Here is a 20,088-nt window from a genome sequence, read left to right as displayed (position 1 = left end):
GCAGTGATCCCATTTTTCTCACTGTTGCATCCTTGGCTCATGGTAGAGCTTCATCCTTAATAAATATCTGTTGAAGGAACAAAATTCAATGCTTTTGCTAGACAAAGAACATGCATAATAAGAGAAGAAAAGTTGAGCCTGCTTTTTGTCATCCACCTACATGACACCATTATGAAAAGAATCAGTCTGTGGTTGCTTGTGGAAAATACAAATACAAATTAAGCCATCTGAATTTTAAGTTGGGTATGGATGAGATTTTTTTTTTTTTTTAACTCTCAGGGTGAGGAAATAATCATATGGGTTACCAAAAAAAAAAAAAAAAATATGGAGGCCTCTCTATCCTTTGTGAGCAATTTGAGGTGTGAATGAGCTCTTTCCTGGATAATTTAGATATTCTTTGCTTGAAGATAGAGCCTGGGCCAGATCATCTCCGGGAGTGCCTTTAGCTCTATTATCCTATGATTCTATTAACCAGTTTTAATATTTTCCTGTAATTTGCTCTTAGCAACTGCTTAATAGCATTATAGTTTCTTTCATACGATGCACTGATGACATTAATCTAATTCCATGTAACCCCTCTGCCTGCTCCACCAGAGTCACTTACTCTACATTTCTGAAGAATTATTCAAAGACACCTTCTTTCCTTTTCTTCAACTAAACAAAGACCATCCTTAGGACTTTAAAACAATTTCTAGCATCTCCTCAGTACTTATTAAAAATCCACCTGTAGGGGCACCAGGGTGGCTCAGTGGTTAAGCCTCTGCCTTCGGCTCAGGTCATGATCTCAGAGTCCTGGGATTGAGCCCCACGTCGGGCTCTCTGCTCAGCGGGGAGCCTGTTTCCTCCCCCCCCCCCCCGCCTGCCTCTCTGACTACTTGTGATCTCTGTCAAATAAATAAATAAAATCTTAAAAAAAATAAATTTAAAAAATAAAAATCCACCTGTAGTAAATTTCCGATATTTCGTTCACTAGGTCTTAAATCCCATCCAAATTATATTCTCTTCGTTGTGATGAACTAAACCAACTGCTAACCATATAAACTGATTAAGAATCTGAATGTCATCACATTCCAAACGTCTGAAAATGCCCAAACCTCACTGTAAGCCTTTGCCTATCTTTCCTCAGTGGCACAGGCGGATATCACCAAACCTATGGGGACAGACTAGAGAAGAGATCATGGTCAGAGGGTCAGGGTCTCAGTAGTTCCTTTCTCCTCCACCTCTCAACCTCATATAATAGGAAAGAGAGATTGAATTGATTATTTACAGGGAACTTACTGAGACAATAAGTAGTGCAGCTTCACAAAGCAGCTGATTCATCCCTAAGCAGAATTAAAATCTATATGGAGCTTTGAAGCCTGAGCCAAAGGTAGCTCTTTCACTGCCAATTTACACACTGTTCAACTTTGCCTCTGCTGGGCGTGTCTTCTCTATAGTTTAAAAATCAAGTGAATGGTGGGACACTGGGTGGCTCAGTGGGTTAAGTCTGCCTTTGGCTCAGGTCCTAACCTCAGGGGGGAGTCTGTTTCCTTTCTCCCTCTGCCCCTCCTCCCAGCACATGTACACTCTCTCTCTCTCAAATAAGTAAGCAAAGGCTAAAAACAAAAACAAAAACAAACACACAGAAAAAAACAGGTGAAAGGGATTTAGTGATAGCAGTAATAACTGGAATGTATTGGGTGTCTAATATGTATTAGGCAGTGCCATGCACATCACAGTCCACATGGACGGCAGCCCTGGAGCATACAATTCAGTCCAATTAATAACCACACATGGTGGTATTATCGTTGCCGTTTACAGATGACAAAACTGGCTCATCAAGGTAACAGGATTAACCAGAGTCACACAAGTAATAAAAGAAGAGCTGTGTTTAAAGCTCAGTTCAGGTCAGATACCAAATGGTATGCTTTTCTGCTCCACACTGTGGGGTTCAAAAATAAGCAAGTGGATCTGGTCTTTAAGGACTCTGAAATGCAATTAGAGAAAATAAGACAAAGTCATGTAAAATTAAGTAGCAATAAAATAATAGTTTAAGTTAAAAGGGAAAATTTGTCACAAGCAGTACATGATTCATTGCTAAATGGACCATCAGGCAATAATTGGTAAAACCATTTAGAGGAAAGAGGGATCTATAAATATTTACAAGCTTTGGTAAACATAATACATGCACTGAGAGTTCCTAAACAAGTCTTGAAAACTAGAGGTAGAAAAACAGTTTTTAAAGAGAAAATTATGTCCTTGTATCTAACGCAAAAGGATGTTGAGGAAGAAAAGCCAGAAGACACTTAGCTGGAGAAATAAAAAGATAAAAAGTCCACGGCAAAAATTTCAGAACTCTGTGAGAATGATTGGATGTGATTTATTTTCCTTCCTAAAGTTTTTATTTCAGATTTAGCTTATGGCCATGGGAGTTCAGTATTAAAAAGCGTGAAAGACTTTATTTGAAGTGAAATGTGGTATATTCTTTGGGTTTTATTTTATAACTTATTATAAAAATTACCTGAAAGAGCTGTGGTTTTTAAAGAATTTTAAGTTTAAAACTGAAAAAAGTTTCACACTGGAAAAAATCTAAATTAAATGATAACTTCCAATGTAATTCTAATGTTAATCAATGGGACAATTAAAACATAATGTTCTTCCAAGTTCCAATATGTGGGCAAAGGAGATGCTGATAAATAATACTACAGTTTTCTCTCTTAAATCTGCACCACAGATAGTAGCCATGTGCATTTTCAACTAAGATCAAATAAATTTGGGTTTATAAAAAGCCTAGAAATAGAGTGCCAAATTTAGACCTGTGCTCTTATTCTTTCTTGTGCCAGAATGGTGCTTCTCCTTCAAATAGTTACCTTGGTGGTTTGTTAAGCAAACCATTTTACAGCCAAAACTATGACATCAAAAAAGTGTGCTACTACACAGTTATATAAGGCTAAAGAAGAAGGACTAATTATTTTATGGACCTTAGTATGCAATCACTTTCACATGCATTTAATCCTCAAAACTACCTCTGGTAAATGTTATTATTAGCTCCAATTTATAGATGAGAAATTAGCTCATAAAAGTTAAATGATTTATCTAGTAAACTGTAGAATTATAATTAAATTCATGTATGTGAATTCTAACTTAAAGAGCTTATAACAAACCATTGCAGGTGACCTCTTCTATTAGAAATATGCATGTCTCTTCTTACCTACTGACTGCTGTGGAAAACTTGGTTAATTCTTCTAAGCCAATATTCAAGGCATAAAGGGTTCGAAAATATGACTGCATTCTGATGCAAAGAATCCAAAGGAATGAAATTAAAGAAAACCACTGGCTTTAGATTCAGACAGGCAGCTAAACCTGACTTCCACCTTTTATTAGCAACTAAGACCTTCAGGAAGTTGTTTGATCTCTCTGGGCTTCAATTTCCTCTTTTGTAAAATATGGGTAACAAGACCTAGGTCATAGCGTAGTTGTGATCATTAAAGAAGATATTGTATACGGACAGCTTAGTTAATGTCTAGAATTTAGTATATGCTCAATATACTAAGTCTGCTGCTATCATTCTTTCAAAAAATAAATTGTAGCGGTGCATGGGTGGCTCAGTGGATTAAGCCTCTGCCTTCAGCTCAGGTCATGATCAAGCCCCACATCTGGCTCTCTGTTCAGCAGGGAGTCTGCTTCCCCCTCTTTCTCTGCCTGCCTCTCTGCCTACTTGGGATCTCTGTTCTGTCAAATAAATAAAATCTTTAAAAAAAATTGTATGTTAGGTGATGGGAATACAGAAGGAGAGAATGTGATTTTGTCCTCATAAACAATACATTTTAGTATTAGCTGCCTCTATAATTTTTATCAAAAGCTCATTATGAAAAAATTTCTGAGCAATTACCACAATATATAAAGATATATATTAATCTATAAATTATATGCATGTACTACAATATATAAATGATGTACTTTATAAAATATACAAAATAAAAACTTCAAAAGAACAAAAGAATAAACAGTTAAGGTCCCACTAGATTGGGATGCCTGGATGGCTCAGACATTTAAGCATCCAACTATTGGTTTTGACTCAGGTCAGGATTTCAGGGTCCTTAGATTGAGCCCCATTTTGGGCTCTATGCTCCTTGAGGATTCTCTCTTTCCCTCTTCCTCTATGCACCTCCTCCACCCCCCGCCCCAAGCTCATGTGCTCTCCCTCTTTTTCTCTCTCTCTCCCTCTCTCAAATAAATATATCTTTAAAAAAAAGAGAAAAGATCCCACTAGTTTATCTTGTACATCCTTCGGACTGTACACAGTGCCTTTTGGAAACCATTGTTTTAGACCAAGAATCCACAAAATTTTCTGCAGAAGGCCAGATAGTAAATAAGATTTAAGTTTTTCATATGATGCAACATCTCTGTTGCATTAAAAAAAAATAGACAATGCTTTAAAAATGTAAAGCACTTCTTAGCTCCAGGGCCATATAAAAATAGGACTTGTACTGTAGTTTGCCCAATCTGTTTCAGACCATAGACTATTCTAGAATACATGATTCCAGACAATTAACTAGTAAAAAAAACCAAAGTACATGGTAATTATTAGGAATGAAGTCAACTGTCAAATGCAATGGAGAGTAAAGGAGAAGAGGTGAATTTGGGCTAAGATGGCCAGAGAAAGCCATGTTTAAGCTGAGATCTGAAGATCAGGAAGGTGTCAGTCCCAGAGGAATGGAAGAAAACCTTTCCTGCAAAAGGAAGAGCCTTGTAAGCACAGGGTACTGAGGTGGTAAGAGCTGCTTGTTCAAGGACTGAAAGGAAGTCTGTGCCTCAAACTTGTGAGTGAGAAAACAGCAAGGTATGAGATGTGCTTTGGGAGTCTGGCAGGAGCCAGCTTTTGAAAATGATTTTGAGAGCAAAGCATCTGAAGCAGAAATGCCGTTAGAAAGGATAAAATCAGCAGATTATATGTCTCAGGAATATGGACAAAGTGAAATAATAACCAGAAGGTCATGGGTCAAGGATTGGCTCCTGGGGCAAAGCTAAAAGTTAAAGAGAAATAGACTGCTTTGATTATGTCCTCAAACTATTTAAGACAATTATTAAACTTGTAAATTCTTTATTCCTATTCAACCTTGAAATAAAGTCATCACTGAGGCATATGTTGTTCTTTCATTAACTAAACCAAGTTTAGGACAAAATTCTTATATTCCCATGTACTCATTTTTAAGTTTATTCTTTTCAAATTAAAATGCCTTCCTTGGAAGGCTACATAAGAAATACATAACACTGTTGCCTCCAGGGAGGGAAATTAGTAGTCTATATAGCACAGAGGTAGGAGGGAGACAATATACTACCTATCTTAGTGTACCTGCAGACTTTTGAACCATGGGGCTCTAGTACCGATTCAAAAAGCAAGTAAATAAAATTAAATTCAAATTGAAATTTTTTAAACTGCATTATATTATGTGCAGAGAAATGAAACAGTTCTCTAAAAACTTGTTCGGCTGGAAAAAACATGGCAATTTGCCATTCCAGTATTTTCAAAACATGATTGAGGTGACAACTTTGCAAAGTATGTTTATACATGTAACAACAATATGATACCTAGAAAATATATAAATTAATGAGAAAACTGGAAGCCTGCTTCTTCTCATCTCTCTCTGTCTTTCTCTGCCTACTTGTGATCTCTCTCTCTGTCAAATAAATAAATAAAATCTTTTTAAAAAATTAATGAAAAAACTTAGTCTAACAGAGAATGGAAGTATGGGCAGCATTTTTTAAAAATTTATTTATTTATTTGACATACAGAGAGCACTAGTAGGCAGAGAGGCAGGCAAAGAGAGAGAGGGGGAAGCAGGCTCCCCGCCGAAGCAGAGAGCCAGATGAGGGACTCGATCCCAGGACCCTGAGATCATGACCTGAGCCGAAGGCAGCGGATTAACCCACTGAGCCACCCAGGCACTATGGGCAGCATTTTTAACATCAAGTTATACTTTGGAAAATGATTTGGCATTATCTCAAAAACTCTAAGTGGCCATATGACCCAGTAATTCTACTGCTCGGTATACAAACAAGAGAAATGAAGCTACACATCCACATGAAGCTTGTACACAAATGTTAAAGTAACATTACTCATAGTAGCCAAAAACTGAGAACAACCCAATTATCCCTCAGCTGATGAAGAGATTATAAAATGTGGTATATTCATGTAATGGACTATATTTTTAGGCCATACAAAGAAATAAAGTACTGAGAAATGCTACAACATGGATGAAACTTGAAAACACTGTGGTAAGTGGAAAAAGCTAGTGACAACAGACCACATATTGTAGGGTTTCATTTTTATAAACCATCCATATAGACAAATTCATAGAAACAGAGAAAGGAGACTAGTAGTGGCCTAGGGGCTGATTGGAGAAGGCAGATGGGGTACTGACTACTAGTGGGTATTGAGTTTCCTTTAGGAGGGATAAAAATATTCTAAAATTAAATTGTGGTGATAGTTGCATAACCCTATGAATATACTAAATACCATTGAATTTTATACCTTAACCATTGAATTTTTTAAACTGTGGACTTTTAGGGCTACCTAAACATAGTATTATAATTTAAGGTAGATTAACTACCACTTAAAATCAAAGACTAAAATGTCAATGTATGAACACCTGGATTTATAAAAATGGAAACTAACAAGACATCTTTTGTTACAAAAAATTTAGTTTGGATTTTTACTTCTTAAGTTGAGAAAGTATGACCTCCATGGAGTTTGTTATTTTGGAACACAAGTTGCCTGCGGTGATCTTCTCCCCTTAACTGCCCTTGATCGTGCAAGTTGGTGGACTAGAGGTGAAAACATTACAAAACTATAAATCAGTAAGAATGGCCTCTAGGAAGCACTGATACACACAGATACTAAACATTTATGTGCCATGACTACAATTCCCTTTTACCCGTATGGAACTGATGAAAATCTGCAAATAGATAACCTACTTGGGGGTAGCGGAGAGTTTGGGCAGCATACATATTTTTCTTTTTGTTTGTGTTTTTTTTAAGATTTTATTTATTTGACAGAGAGATCATAATTAGGCAGAGATGCAGACAGAGAGAGGGGGAAGCAGGCTCCCTGCTAAGCAGAGAGCCTGATGCAGGGCTCGACCCCAGGACCCTGAGATCATAACCTGAGCCGAAGGCAGAAGCTTAATCCACTGAGCCACCCAGCATACATATTTATACCTGATTCCTATAAATTGCCCTCCACTCTTCACAATTGTTTTACTGACACAGATGAGCAATTTCTTTTGTGTTGTAAAATATTCCTACTTTTTTACCTAATATAGTCTTGTTTTGCAAATTTTATAAGCTCCTAAAATCAGGATAACTGCTAATAATAGCATATACTGACCACAATGACTTTTACTCTTGACACATAACATAATTTCCAAATGAGTTGTCATATTAGGTCAAATTCAAATTTTCTGTAAGAAAATTCAGTGGCTAGATATTCTCTAAAGCTAAATTTTTAAAAACCTGACTCAGTCTTAATTTCATAATTTTATAAAAGCAGATACTTCTAATAATAATTTGCTCAAAGTATTCTGTAAGCTTTTCAGAGACAGAATTGCAAACTAAAACAAACGTATTTATTCAGTTCATATTAAAAGGTAGAGAAGTGTGAAATGGGGGGCAGCCTGTTACAAATGTTAGGTAGAAGTTATATACTTACTAACATCATAAACCATTAAAAGGCAAATGATTGCAGACATTTGGGTAAGACTTAATCACCATCAATGAATGAATTAGCAAGTTGGCAGTAGATGTGGTGAAAATTGTGTAGTCAAATTCTGTAAATACTTTGAAAGAGCTGAAAGGATTCATTGCAGATTGAATGTGGGGTGTGAAGGAAGGAGTAGAGTTAAGATTGCTACCAGGGTTTTTGACCTAAGCCACTGGAAGAATTAAGTTGTCCTTAACTGAGGTGGGGAAGACTTCAGGAGGAGCTGGTTTGTGTGCAAAGACCAGCAGCTGTGCTTTGGACATATGAAGGTTGGGATGTCTGTTAGACATCATGTGGAATGTCACATAGACATTTGAATACTTGGGTACAAGATGGGGCTGGAGTAAAAAAAGAGGCCCAAACAGAAGATACAAATTATAAATTGTGTTTTTATGAGAGTTACTGTGAATCATTAGTTTATGAGAGTTTTATGAGAGTTACTGTGAATCATTACTGTGATTAAGTCTTACCCAAATGTCTGCAATAGCCTCCTAACGTGCTCACTCTTACTAATAGGGCTACCACTAGCCTATATGGTATCTTTGTGTAAATTAGAAAAAAATGTCCTTCTCCAAGACACATATTCCATTTGCCAGAACACTGTAGAAAGAAATATATAAACCAGGATGGGTACAATGTCATGGCCCTCCATGCACTCAATCTATATAATTGTACAAGATTCCTTTGTTCTTGGCATATCATACTTTCACTCATTTATCTCATTTATTGTGTGTTTTCCCACTAAAATTCAATATTTATAAGGAGAGGGATTTTTGTTTCTTATTCATTATTGTATCCCCATCATTTAAGCAATGCCTATTTAAATGAGGTACATAATAACTAATCAATGAATGTTGATAAAAAAATGTCCAAAGAACAAAACAACCACATCCCCACAACCTTTGGGAATGAATTACTGGCAAGATAGTCTAAAATTCCTCTGAAATCACTTGTTTAGATGCATATCTTCAAGTACTCTTTATGTGGAAAGGCTATTTGAAAATAGAATTTGAGTCATTAGTTCCATTATAATGAACACAGCATCATTCTTTACACTTTTAGTAATCTGTAAGCCCCAACTACTGGAAGAAAGGTATAATGGAAGGAGAACTGGATTGGTAGGTAGATGCAAGGGCCTCTGTACTAGTCAGTGTTCTCCAAAGGGACTGAACCATGAGAATGCATGTATATAAAGAGATTTATTTTAAGATACTGCCTCATGTTATTGTAGGAGTTGACAGGTCAGAAATTTGCAGAGAAGCCTGGCAGGTTGGAAACGCAAGGAAAAGTTGGTATTGCAGCCCCAGTTTAAAGGCAGTCTGAAGGCAGAATTCCCATTTCCAAAAAAAAAAAGAATTCCCATGTCCTCATGAGACCTTAGTCTTTTCTCTTATAGGCTTCAACTGATTAGATGAGGCCCACCTGCCTTACTCAAGTTATGAATGTAATTGGCTTTATTCAAAGTATACTCATTTAAATGTTAACATAATTTTTTTAAGATTTTATTTATTTATTGGACAGAGAGAGAGAGATCACAAGTAAGCAGAGAGACAGGCATAGAGAGAGGAGGAAGCAGTCTCCCTGCAGAGCAGAGAGCCTGATGTGGGGCTCGATCCCAGCACCCTGGGATCATGACCTGAGCCGAAGGCAGAGGCTTAACCCACTGGGCCACCCAGGTGCCCCATAAATGTTAACATAATTTTTAAAAATACCATCACAGCAACATATAAACTGGTGTTTGACCAAATATCTGGGTACTGTGACTTAGCCAGGTTGACACACAGAATTTACCATTACAGCCTCCAAGTCAAGCATGAAGGCCTGAAAGAATGTGTGGTGTTGGGTGAAACTTCAATTGTTCTATATGGAGAACAAGAAAAGAGTAAAATGGACAGATGGGGCCTTTGCCACCTCTTCTCCCGCCCTTGAAAAGAGTTACCATACTTAAATATGACCCTTACCAAAACTTTAATGAAAATTTGAAAGTTAAGGAAAAAGAATTATAACAAATAGGTTTATTTACAATTGCTAATCTCAGAGCCCAGAGGTCCAACCCAATCCTTAAATCCCTACCAAGTTCTCAGGCTAGTTCAATCTCCACCTGAGGGATACCCATACGAACTCCCACATATTGGGGGTGCCTGGGTGGTGCAGTGAGTTGTATCAAATTCCTGCATATCAGTCTAGGCCCAATTCTGTGATAACTTCAAATATAAAAATATTCTCAACGGCCTACCTTTGGTTTATCTTCCCCAGAACAACTGAAAGTAGGAACATTCAACCTTTCCAAATGAAATACCATCTTTTACTCTCAAAAGTGTAAAATAAGATGGATCAAATAAGATAAAAACAAGTATTCACAGGATAATTCTCAATATCTGAATGATTCATTCTTAAGTAACACCAACAGTGGATATTGACAACTTGGTTTGGCTGTACTGTACCTTTCTAGTCCTTCCTCCAAAGTGGCTTGAAGAGATTAAAGCAGCATATTTCTCTAGCCATGATCTTACTTAGATCTTACATGAGCTGTAGATCATACTTCCCTTATACAAATGTTTGGAAAAATAATTCACCAGATCCAGATTGTTGGATAGGAAGAATATCTTGAACTCTACAGGAGCCTAGCCCTGCTGACATAATGGAAGCTATAGAGCACAGCACTTTAGACTGTGGGCTTTGGAATTATACTACTTGAATTGAAATCCCAATTTTACCATTTACTTATCTAGGTGTCCTTGGGCATGTTATTGAACCTTTCTGTGTCTCTATTTTGTGCATAGTGAGGGACCATAAAAGAGTTATTATGAGTATTAAATCAATTAATATAGAGAAAAAGCATAGAAGAGTATCTGGCACATAGGATCTGGCTCAATAAACTTTCATTATATGTATTATATTATTACATAGGGTATATAATATATCATATATATATGACTATATACCCTATTACACAGGATATATAATATTATTACATAGGGTATATATCATATATACATGATTATATGCCCTATTACATAGGATATATAGTATTATATTATTACATAGGGTATACAATATCTTACTCTGTAATACTTTCACTTGGAATATCTCACCAATTTCAGCCATTGAACAATAATATCTAAGTCCTTATTACTTCTATTATTCTACACAATTAAAAGTGATTATTGGAATGGTCTCTCTGAAAAAAGGGGATCTCCCTAAAATAAATTCTAATCTATATCCCCAGAAGACAAAAATACACACACACACACACGCTCAAACTGCCGGCAACCCTTCCAATAACATTTTCCAAATTGAAACAAATTTTTAAAAACCAGATATCACTGAACACCTTGTTAAAGAATTTCAGACATCAGTCTAATAGCGATGAGGAGCCAGTGCAGAATTTTAAATGAAGTGTGATTTGATGGAGCTTGTGTTTTGAGAAGCTCACCCTGGCAGCAGTGCAGAGGACAGGTGAGAGTGGCTGTTGAGAAAGAGGCCCAAGTGCAAGGCTAATTCAATTAGCCAGACAAGAAATAAAAATGACAAAACCAAAGGCAACAACTGCAGAAATTGTGTCAAATCATCTTCAATGGTCATTACACCTCCAAAATACTACAGTCAGCAATTATCTGCTTTTTAGTTTATTCTATTAACATGTGACTTGTGTAGTATCAAAAAGTGATGTTTGGGGCGCCTGGGTGGCTCAGTGGGTTAAGCCGCTGCCTTCGGCTCAGGTCACAATCTCAGAGTCCTGGGATCGAGTCCCGCATCGGGCTCTCTGCTCAGCAGGGAGCCTGCTTCCCTCTCTCTCTCTGCCTGCCTCTCTGTCTACTTGTGATTTCTCTCTGTCAAATAAATAAATAAAATCTTTAAAAAAAAAAAAGTGATGTTTGTTGCATGGGCACAAACAATTGGTTTCCTTTTTTTTTTTTTTTAAACAATTGGTTTCTACATCAGAAACATATGAGCAAATGTCATCTATTAATTTATCTTGTTTTATGATCATGAATTGCTTTGACTTTCCACAATAATGATTATCCTAGAATGAAGTTCAGCATTGAAAACTGAAAATTATTACATCATGGCACCTTCCTCTATCCCAGAACTCCCTGGACCGGGACCCAAGGTTCTGAAAATCAGGTATACCTCCACAGGGCCAGCAGGGTGAGAGACTAAAGGGACCAAAGACATTGTTGATTCATTTTTATCTTCTGAGGTCACCAGGGATTAGCCTGATAGCTGCCCTTTTATTACAGAACACAGTCCAATTGCCAAGTCTTTCTTTTGTCTTCCTTTCCCTACAGCAAGTACAGAACCAAGGAATCACCTCTTCAGAAATATGCTGCATAAACACTATTTCTTTCTTGGGCTATTTAAATGCTTTTTAATGAATAATTTTGTTAGCTAAAATCTTATTTCTATTGAATAAATAAGGGATGCATGGAGCAGAACAGAAGCCTACCCAAAGTCACTCAGTTAATCAGCATCGCAGTTGACCTTATACCCAACATTACAGCTAGTACAATTAATTAGTAGATGTTCAGTGAGACCTTAAATTTCAGTCCAGGATGCCACCAGATATTGTTTTTGTAAACAAAAGATAAGTCGATCCTATTTTTTGGGAGTTAGGAAAGTAGAATAAAAAAGAAAATAAATCTTAAAATTAAATAATCTGAGAAGTGAAAAATAAGTAAAATAAAATTTTTAACCATCAAAGCCAGAAACATTACAGTTTTATGCTCACTTTTAGCAAATAATGTCCTCACTGATTTTCATAAAATATGAAATTACATATACAATACTTTTCTAGTTTCAAGAAAATTTGTATATCAGTTATTTATAAAGCAATGTCTTCTACAGTAAGCCCACATCGTTTTACCTTATTTTTCCTAAGACCATGTCTCCAAGATTTTCTTTTTATTTTTTATGCTAAAAGAAAGTAGTAACTCTTGTGATTAATGTCCCAAGATATAAACTCTCAAATAAACACAAACTGTGTAACACTACACGATATAAAACATTTTTCCGGGAACAAATATTAATCTTATCTGGCACATCCTAATATATTTGGGGCCATAAATTCTGCTTTACTCATCCACTAGATTTTCTTCATGAGCCTCTTTTTTAAAATAGACATGTAGTAGTTAAATAAATAAACCAGGTCTCCACAACAACAATTTCAAATATCATCTGTCTCTTTAGAAACAGTGTGCTGACAGAGACTGATCTAGTCCTATTGTTAGATTTATTTTTTTTTTAATATTTCCCAACTGTCACCATCCTTCAACACAACCAAGAATCAAACAAAACAAATAAATACATATTCCAAGGGCATTTACTTGGGAAGGGTTTTATTCTCAGAAAGACAAAGTGTTTCATAGATCCAGCATTTCCCAGGCGCTGATTGGAAATGAGCTTACAAGACATGCACAAGTAGACTCACTCACATGTTCTTCCCATAAACTAAAACAATAAGGAAGAAGGTCAAAACAAATCTCCTGCCCTGGGAAAAGATGGTAGTTATTTTTAAGAAAAACTAAGGTTTGTGATTTTTTTCCTTTGAGCATCTCACTAAAACTGGCATTTCCATTACACTTATAAAGAGGAGATTTACACTTACACTCCTAGTTCAAGAAAAGTCACAGAACAGGATTTAGGCTAGAAGACACTTCTGAGCTGTAGAAAGGAAAGTGCAGATTATTTAAAATCATAAACCAAGCTGACAATCATATTCATCATTTATTGGGCATTTGCTATATGCCAGGCACTGTACTAGGGGATTGTCTGTAAGGGCTTATCACAATCTAGTAAAATAGGTGTAATCCACATGGCTTACAGATAAGGAAATTCAGATTAAAGGAGTAATTTTCCCAAGATAACACAACCACTGAATAGCCAGACCTGGACTCAAAGTCATATCCTCTTCAGTCATTTATTCCAGAAACGTTTGATAAGCACCTGCAATGAGCCAGGCACTGCTCTCGGACCTGGTAAAATAGCAGGGATTTTACATTCAGGTAGGAGAAAAGACAATAGACAAATAAGTATATATGTATATATAAGTAGATATAGATACTCCGTGTAGTCAGGGAATAAGGATTATCACAAAGGAAAATGAAGCAGACTGAGAGGACAGTGACAGAACAAGGGGTGCCATTTTTGGATGAGGTGTGCAGAGAAGACTTCTCAGGAAAGGTAATGACTGAGTAGGCCAGAATGCCCTGAGTTTTAAAAAAAGGCCTTCCAGGGAAGGAGCTTTCTAAGTAAATGGAAAAGTGAGAGCAAAAGCTGTGGGGTGGGGGTGATGAGTGCAAGGTGTTGAAGCAACAATAGTAGAGATGTGGGGTGAAACACTGAGAAAGAGAGAGCAGGAGAAGAGATGAAGCTGGAGGTGCAGCCAATGGAAAGAACTCTGGATCCTACTGTAAAGAAACAAGAAGAAGCTGGGGAGTTTTAAGCAGTGGATGAGATCCTCTGTTTCACTCCAAAGCCAGTGTCCCTTCTGCTTCACTTCCATCCCCCAAGGAGACAATTTCCCCTCTCACTTACCCAGAACCTGCTTCTGTCCTCAGACCCAAAGTGCCCTAGCCTCTTTCCCTGACAACAATCTTATAGTTCCATGGCCACTAATGGCTTGTTACTGTTATTCTTCCTTCTCTCTCTATGGAAATGTATGAACCTTTTATCTCCTCTACTAAGAGCAGCTTTCTGACTTCCTCCCTGGAAGTCACCACCCTGAGTTGACTAAAGAAGACTAAACGGACATTCCAAGACACTTCTCTGTGAATACATCCCCATCGATATTGTACCTTGATCTTTGTCATTATGGAGCATGATTAATTCAGTTTCATAGTCCCAGACACATCTTCCAGGACAGAGGATGAATAGAACCCCTGTTGTGTTCTGGGTACTTCTAGGAGCTGAAGAAAGAACAGCAAATATAAAGTCCATCTCCACAGAGTTTACAGTCTATATGCATCTATATAGTGATTATCAACCAGGAAAGGGTGAGAGGACATTTATAGTTTGAAGAAGTAATTAAATTAAATATTTGGTTTGTTTTTAGTCACAATACTTTGTTAATTTTAAAATATGAAATAAGTTTAAAGGAGGGCATGCTTTGTGTATACAGAGAGAAAATAGGCTTTAAAGAGCTAAAAATAGTAGAACAGAGGACTTCAGTAGTAAGACCCTTATTTTTGTTATGTAAACTGAAATAGTAACTCTAAAGCAGGAATTTCAAATGATTAAACAGGGGAACTGCCATAAAACCCCCTAGGGGAGATGACTCGAGGGAAGCAGAATCTCCTCAGATCACTAACTACTTCCCATATGCAAGGGCCGGCACCATTCAAACATAGGATTCTGTGCACCCCCAACTCAGTGGTTTACATTTTCCATTCTTACTGGTGTTGCTTTGAGGTACTTCCCTACCCAAGACCGTTAGACATTCTTATGAAGCTATATTTTGCCTCTTCTCTTTATTAAAAACTAATTCTAAGGGTAGGGCAATCTAGACACCCAGATCTTCTTCAAAGCACACAGCACAGTGCAGGTCACACATCAGAGCCTCAAATTTATTGACCAATTCATTTTCTCATCTCCTATTCGTCAACTGCCTATAGGCCTATGTGTGATACATCATATAATGTACATATATAACATATAAATTATACATGTATATATAAATGTGTACATATTATATATGTATGTCCACATCTATATAAATATATCTTATATTTCATAACTGCTTATTTTTATCACAAGACTTTTTTTTCATCAGAGCTAAAATTCCCCTTTAGCTTCTCATGGTCATAGCTTTTGCTCATGGTCATTATCCCAAGATTTTGTGCCTTGATATATTTTTTTTCATTATGAAGCAAGATCAGTTCTGAATCACAGTCATAGCTACACCTTCCAGGGCAAAGGACAATGCTCAGACCATCGTTTCTCTAGAGTGACAGGATGTTTTCTGGACATTGACCCCCAATGTTTCTTTCTTTCATCCTTTCAGAAATAAAACATTGTCAAGGAAAACCTCACAGTCACTAAAATCCCTGGAAGGAGTTGAGGTGCAGGTGGTGGAGTAGGGACCTTCTGACCCACCTTCAGATGGGTAGTTGTGGAGAACCACTTTTTCCATGCTGACATTAACACTATCTTCTCAGTGCTTCTCCCACTGGTTCCCTGGGCTCAAGAGCACAAGTGTCTCCCAGCCTACTCCCTGGAGAACTAAGCCCAAGAGGAAAGCAATCCAAAAATACCGATTTGACTGGATTGATGCCTGAGAAAGAGATTTAAACTGGGACATTTTTATCTTTCAGCTGTTGGATATGGAAAACAAATATACATTCCACTCTCTCCAAGAACAGGTGAAGGCATTTCATAAGCAAATGGTCAGCTGGGTGACTTTAGGTTGAGTTTTCCACTCCTTCTATCCCTTCTTATCTCTCCCCATTTTTCTGGCAGTAAACTCCTAGCCCTACTTGTTCTCTACAACTCGTGCTTTCTATCAGTATTTATTAAGGAATTCAAAATGTCCTCTGTCTTTACTGCTGTGTGACTATTAAAGACATTTACCAATGACTGCTTACATTCTAGATGGAAAACAAAAACATGAAATACATACAGAATCTGTACAATAATGATTCAAAAGAGCCCAGGAGTGTTGGTTGGAGGCATTGTGGATGATAGAGACCTAAGCTGAACTTGGAAGGGTCAACACCATTTGCATACGGGAATGGATCAAAGGCCATTCCCAGTGAGGTAAGAGGTGGGCACAAGCAAGAGGAGTGGGGAGGGTCAAGAAAAGATTTGTCTGATTCCATCAGAAGTCACGGCATCAAGGTTCAATTTTTATTGCCTACATATTATTCTTCTTTACTCCTCTCTTTCAAGGGCAGGTGAATGGAAGCACACAAGACAGAATGATTCATAACTTGTCAAGGACTTGGCATAATTCAATATAGGGAGATATCCCAAACCAGTACTAACACTGCCCCAGTGAAAAAGCACAGATACTCCTCAAAGTGAGAGATAAATGGAACCAGAAGTGGATGTCATTCTACCCACAAAGGAGTAAGAGGAAAATCTCAAGATGATATTATTTCTTCTTCTCTCCTCTCCCCCACCTTAACTGGAGATGTTTGCTCCTTCAGATCTTGGTTTCTGCTTTTGTATACCATCTATTCCTATAGCTTTTAAATGAATATGCATAAACTCTGAATCATAAGACTAAAATGAGCACCATTCCAAGAACCCTGAATGTGGCATGGAGATTCACAGCCAGGATATGTAGGCTGGCTGAAAGTGAGGACAGGGGTTCTTTGTGATCCTGTTTAACACCTACACCTTCTCACCCTAATAATGGACTATTGTGCTTCTCTGGGCTCCATGACTCACCAGTCCTTGGATACAGATAGGTGGAGTTTTTTCATTTGTAAAGGATTTTTTAACGGGGTGGGGGGTGGATCTGGAAACCAGACAATAAGGAACCTCTAAAGCAATATAGTTTTTTTTTTTTTTCCTTAAGATTTTATTTATTTATTTGACAGACAGAGATCACAAGCAGGCAGAGAGGCAGGCAGAGAGAGAGGAGGAAGCAGGCTCCCTGCTGAGCAGAGAGCCTGATGCGGGGCTCTATCCCAGGACCCCAGGACCACGACCTGAGCCGAAGGCAGAGGCTTTAACCCACTGAGCCACCCAGGCACCCCAGCAATATAGCTTTCTGAAGGAGAAAAGAGTTGCCCCTTAAATATATTATTCTAAAATTTGGCTGATGGCAGCAACACATTGATTTTAACCACTTTGTTTTGCTAGTAAATAATGGCAGGATCAGCTGTGGCTTATGCCTGTCTCACTATAATCAGTTCTAGGCTGAGAGAGGAGGAATTATGCTTGACAGGTAATTAAGAAAACTGACAAGAAATAGCATTTGGTCTCTTTGAAGGTGAACTACAGTTTGTAAAAGATAATCTAAATCTAATTACCAAAACCCCAGATGGCAAAGCTATGAGCAGTATCGCCTCTGTTTGGTTTATATTAAATTAATCTTTCCTTCCTTTCCATTTACTGTTTTTTAAAATTTTAACTTCAACATGGAAAGGAAGGACTAAAACTTTGCACAGGCTGAGTTTGGAATACAGCAGTTTCTGGGTCACTGCTGAATATAAGATGTAGAAACACTGACTGGGAATACAGACTGCCTGGGGTTGGAATTGAGGCTGGACTGACCAATGTCAAAAGAATGAGTGTTCAGTCATGATGCTGAAGAATAAAGGATGAAAGCAACATATACTAAGATTTCAGCAGTAAGAAATAAAATTGTTGTGGAAACTTACCTTCTTATCAAGTAATGGGAAAAGAAAAAAACTATTGATCCTATCTAAAAACCCCTAAAAAAGTTGTTTATGCCTTAACCACTGTTGGGTGAAAGAAAGAAACCTCATTCTCCTAGGTGTGAAAAGAGATACTTCTCAAAAGTTTGGTCTTCATATAAGTGCTGAGACAATAAGGCTCAGATCTTCTGGAAAGGTATCGATTTCAAATATTCTGATTGGGTCCAGGCTAGGAGTAGAAGGAGTTGTCCAGTAAGAGTGCTCGTTGATAATCAGTCTTCCCCACTCTTCTCAGACACAACCTAGATCACCCTTTTGTTATGACCTGCTCTCCTTCCATAGAAATGGCTATTTCCCTCATGCAGTGTCCAGGAGCAACTCACAGTTTAAGGTTCTTAGAAGCTAAGGACACAGATCATCTCCACACTGCCTTTGTTTTCTTGGGTCTGCAAAGACAGGAGAGAATTTCCATCATTATTCCTAAGACCTGTGGGTGCTATTCCTAACAAATAAGGAAGAAAAGAAAACCTAATATCTCGTATTCTTTTCTCTGTCCATTCCGTGAATAAATCAATGACTAAACCTAATGACTTAACATTATGCTACTAACCTAGGAGAAATTACCTGTTGTAACCAAGAGGACAACTACATATTATAAAACACATGCTTTACAAAACCCAAATCTATCTTCCTTATGACAGTTTTGTGGGAGAGCCAGATCCCAGCAGTATTTTGGAGGTGGCTTTCCAGGTTTTCACTTATATATCAGTCTTTAGAAACAGTAAGTAGAGTAATGGTTCTCTTCTTTAATGTTCTAATGATGGGAACCATCCATTTGTCAACTTTCCTGTTGTTCTGTTAAGAACATAAAGGCATGGGGCACCTGGGTGGCTCAGTGGGTTGGGCCTCTGCCTTCAGCTCGGGTCATGATCCCAGGGTCCTGGGATGGAGCCCCACATTGAGGCTCTCTGCTCAGCGGGGAGCCTGTCCCCCCACCCTGCCCCACCGCCTGCCTCTCTGCCTACTTGTGATCTCTGTCTGTCAAATAAATATATACATTCTTAAAAAAAAAAAAATTCTCTCTTCCTTTAAAAAAAAAAAAAAGAAGAAGATAAAGGCATATAGGATGCTAAGATCAAGACTATCACACAACCGCCTCAAGAGACCACCTCTCCAAATCCCTTACATCCTCACAAAAAGCAAACAGGTCTGCAAGAAACAAGAAAAAAGCAAACCCAAAGCATTTCCTCTCCATCTTCTTTACCTCATGAAAGGTCTATGCCACATTCTCTGTACTTCTGATGGCCATGCCCAGGCTCTCCTTATAAATAGGTGGCATATAAGATTTCCTTAGTCCAGAATGTGAGACCAAATTATCAAATGTGATTGCACCATTTAAGCTGCCTTTCTTTGAATAGAAAACTCTGAATGTAGAGTTCCCCCACCCAGGATAGGTGACATCTTAAATTACTATCAGCTATTACCTTAAATTATCAGTTAACACATCAGAAAGGAAAGAGACCCAAATTAAAAGACTATAACAAAGTGAAAGGTGTTAGAAAGAGAAGAAAGTACCCTGGAGGAGAGTGAAGGAGCCTAGAGAAACAAAAGGACCTAACAAAGAGCATGGGAGACAGATTCTGATCTTTTGATGAGGAGGAATAACTCAGAGCTGGACAACTGTAAAGTAGTGACAATGTTTGGTATTTTAATTTTATTTTATTTATTTGACAGAAAGAGAGAGAGAGAGAGAGCAAGCACAAGCAGGGGGAGCAGCAGAGGGAGAGGGAGAAACAGACTCCCCGCCGAACAAGGAGCTGGATGTTGGACTCTATCCTCAGGACCCTGGCATCATGACATGAGCTGAAGGCAGATGCTCAACTAACTAAGCCACTCAGGCATCCCTAAATGGTAACAAGGTTAACAGCACTCATCTTACAGTGAAGAAGGAATGGGATAATGCATATTTTAAGCACCTTGAATTGCAAAATGCAATATCTATATTGATTTATTTATGTTTAA

At 37.7% G+C, this 20,088-nt stretch overlaps 1 long non-coding RNA gene across 2 annotated transcripts in view; it reads left to right on the top strand.

Moving 5' to 3' along the window:
* The window catches only part of LOC122919125, an 84,364-nt gene extending 64,276 nt beyond the window's left edge, over nucleotides 1-20,088 (top strand). Inside the window, exons 3-4 of one of the 2 annotated variants that reach the window (XR_006386747.1) lie at nucleotides 16,331-16,495; nucleotides 19,801-20,088. This is a non-coding gene — a long non-coding RNA (uncharacterized LOC122919125). Of the gene's footprint in view, nucleotides 1-16,330; nucleotides 16,496-16,627; nucleotides 16,643-19,800 lie in introns of those variants that run through there. The other variant, XR_006386748.1, reaches the window with a different exon arrangement.

Source organism: Neovison vison, chromosome 11 (genome assembly GCF_020171115.1).
Source record: "Neovison vison isolate M4711 chromosome 11, ASM_NN_V1, whole genome shotgun sequence".
Classification (NCBI taxonomy): domain Eukaryota; kingdom Metazoa; phylum Chordata; class Mammalia; order Carnivora; family Mustelidae; genus Neogale; species Neogale vison.
This window is presented reverse-complemented; position numbering and strand designations above follow the sequence as displayed.